This window comes from Fundulus heteroclitus, unplaced genomic scaffold (assembly GCF_011125445.2).
Source record: "Fundulus heteroclitus isolate FHET01 unplaced genomic scaffold, MU-UCD_Fhet_4.1 scaffold_61, whole genome shotgun sequence".
Classification (NCBI taxonomy): Eukaryota; Metazoa; Chordata; class Actinopteri; order Cyprinodontiformes; family Fundulidae; genus Fundulus; species Fundulus heteroclitus.
The window spans coordinates 800,897-804,479 of NW_023397044.1; positions in this window are offsets into that span (position 1 = coordinate 800,897).

Genomic DNA, 3,583 nt, shown 5'->3' on the forward strand with positions numbered 1-3,583 from the left:
GAGACAAAAGGAAGAGAGTGATAAAACGTTCTCCGTCTGCTCCATCACCTGGAAAGAGAGATGCAAAAAGAACAGCACAACCAACAGACATAAAGCAACAGATACAATCGTGTAACACCTTGATACCATTGCTAAATCATATGTATTATTATTTAAGCTGACATGTGTAATGTGATACCTAAAAAAGAAAGTAAAAGAAAGTAAATAAATAAATTATAGCCTTTCTGTATATAAGTGAACATTTAATACCTGGGACCCAGCACCTGTGGGAGTTTGTGAGAGAGCACTAGTTTAGGTGAAAATTTATCCAGAAGGAAATAGTTCGATAGTGATTGTGGAGAACCGAAGACCCACCTTCCCCGAGCACAGAGGCAGGAGTCCCAAAGGGGCCCCCCAAAGCAGTGCGGCCGAGAGGGGCCTTCACAGGAAATCTGCAACCCCCCCCCCCCCCCGAGGAAAGAGGAGAGACAACCCCCGAGGAAATCCCCCAGCCACCGCAATGCCGACGCCCCCAAGAGCCGCGGGGACGAGCCCGTGGGCTCCGCCGGCAGCCGGCCGCGCTGAAGTGGTCCTGGCCATGGGCCCTGGGGGCCAGAGGCCCCAGGGGCGCCCCGCCCCCGCGGCAGGGGCCCCGGCCGCCCCCCGGGGGGCCAGGCCCCGTGAAGCCACCGCCGGGAATGGGCCGGCGCCCACCCGGGAACCCGCCCCAAACCCGAGGACCGTCAACGCGCCAGAGGGCCAAGGCGCCTGCCAACGCAGCGGAGGAGGGCAGGACGTGGGGGGATGGGCTCCGCACCTATCGGACACTTGAGATGATCTTGGGAGAGGGAGCGGACCGGACCCGAACCTGGGGGAAAAAAAAAAAAAAAAACTCATTCACACCATCCCTCCCTTGTGCCCCACTCGCCACACACAGACACAAAAAAAAGGGACGCTGTACACACATTCCCACATAGCATTCACATCCAAAAATCCCAAGTGGGGGGGTCACCACAATTCAACAATACGACGGTAAGCCGCTGGCTAGCCGCAGCAGCCCCCCACCAAGACCCCGGACCCAGTGGCCCGCACCTCCTCCAGGCCCCAGACTCCGTGCCGCGATCGGAGGTCGGGGGTGTGCAAAAGACCCCCGATCCTCCCTACGCCCGCTCAGATGTTGTGTTGTTGCATGTTGATCTCAGGTGTGTTTAAAACGGGGAGCACCGAAGGGGGTGCACGGCACAGCCCACCCCCCTTCCGGAAGGAAGCTGGTGCCAGCGCCCCCCCTCCAAGCAACTACCCAGAACCCTCAATGTCTAAATGCGAGAGGGGGGGAAGGGAGCCGCCCGAGGCGAGGCTCACACAACATAAGCCCCCCCCCCCCAGACGTCTTCCCCCCACCCCCCCATATCGTGGCCTACATGAATGTGCGTTGTGAAAATGTTTGGAGTGAAAGTGTCTAAAATGCATGATAAAATTGGGGAGAGGGACGTCACCAAAAGGTGGCAACCTCCAGTAACGCCCTCTCCCCAAGGAGCTACATGTGTGGTGGCGTGATGGAGCAGGTAGAGGGAGGAGTCCGGGGATGGGGAGCAAAGGACTGGGAAGCCAACCCAGGGAGCCAGCTCCCCTACTGACTCCAATAGGCACCCCCGCTCCCCGAAAGCTCCACCCGGAGAAAGGGGCCCCTCCAGCGGCACCACCATAGCCCGGGGGCCGAGGAGAAGGCCGCAGGGCCCGCCAGCCAACCACCCACCAGGACCAACACCTCTACCACCCCCCAAGCCTACTGTATTTAACCCCCCCCAAAAAAAATTTATTAATAATAATAATATTTATATATAAATAAATTAATTAATTAATTAAAAAATAAGTTAATAAGATGGGGGACCCTGGCCGGCCAGCCCGCACGAGCCATCCCAAACCCCACCCCCCAGGTGAAACCCGCACCGGGAGACTACACGGATCAGGACCGGGACAGGTCAACCCAAAGAAGGGGAAGAGCATCTGCCCTGAGATGTTAATGACCATGCCCCCCTACCAGCTCAACAGGCCCCGAGGCCCCCCCAGCGCACCAGAGGCCCCGTGCAGGGGCGGACACCCGGGCGCACGCCGGCCCAGACCCCAAGCGGCACACCCCCCCGGAACCGGAACCCCCGAGGCCCCGCTGGTGCCCCCGCCCGAGGGCGGCGCGCCCCAGGGACCCCAGGCCCCCAGACCCACCCAGCGACAGCACAGCTACCAGGTCAGTAACCCACATCCGTCACCGCGTAGCTCCCCAAGAGCGCCGCAAGTGGTGCTGTGGGCCACCCGTAGGCCTCCCAACTCCTCCCAGACGGGGGCAACAGACCCTGGAGTCAGACCCACCAAGCGCCTCACTCCAAGTGCCCCCAGAGTCCCAGGAACCCCTCCACCCAGCCACTGCGCCCTGCAGGAAGCAACCCACCGCCCCCCATTCCACTAAGTGATAGTGCTAATCAAAGGAGCCCAAAGAGATCGAACAGATGTGGATGCAGATGCTGTCTCAAGATTAATATGATCCAACAAAAGATCTCTATACTGATTGATACTGAGATTCTCCTTACTTTTCCAATTCATGAGGATAGTTTTCTTTGCGATACATAGTGCAGTGAAAACCATGTAAACTATTTTATTCCCCAGAGGGCTTTCCTCAAAATTACCAAGCAAGCAAACTGATGGGGAAGGTGTAATTTCACAGCTCAAGCACTTTGATAAGTCCTTACATATCTGTGTCCAGAACCTCTGGACTGGTGTGCATAACCATAACGCATGAATATAATTATCAGGATGATTGCCTATGCAGTGTGGACAGATATTAGATTGTGCCAGACCCATCTTGAATAATCTTTGTCGTGTGTAGTGTACTCTGTGAAGGATTTTGTATTGTATTAGCTGTAAGTTGGTGTTTCTAGTCAATTTGAAAGTTCTTAGACATATCTGAGCCCAGAAGTTTTGTTCAAAGCTGACTGATAGATCCTCTTCCCATTTCATAATAGGAAGAGATATTGAATCATCTATTTTAGTCAGTGTCCTGTATGATTTAGACAGTAGTTTGGGGGGGGTTAAATCTAGGAACTCTAATATATTACTTGGAATTTGTAAACCACCTTTAATATGCTTAAATTTTTTTCTAATTATAAATTTAAGTTGTTCATATTCCAAAAATTTATTTTTACTAATGCCATATTGCATATTTAGTTTGGAAAAATTGATGAACTCGGTTCCATCAAGTAAATGTTCCAGATATTCAATACCTTTATTTTTCCAGTATGTAAAGTTTATCATATTATTATTTTGTAGGATGTCAGGGTTGTTCCAGATGGGTGTACGACTGCATGGGATAAGTGACGACTTTGTCATTTTAAGAAACTCCCACCATGCTGTCAGAGTAGAGCTGATATTGATATTTTTAAAGCATGTATGCCGTTTTATATTTGAGCTAATAAACGGCAAATCTGAAATCATGATATTATTGCATATTTTCTGTTCTATATCTATCCAGGTCTCGTCTAAAGGGTTATGCTTTATCCATTTAGTGATATATTGTAGTCTATTTGCCAAGTAGTACTTATGGAAGTTTGGC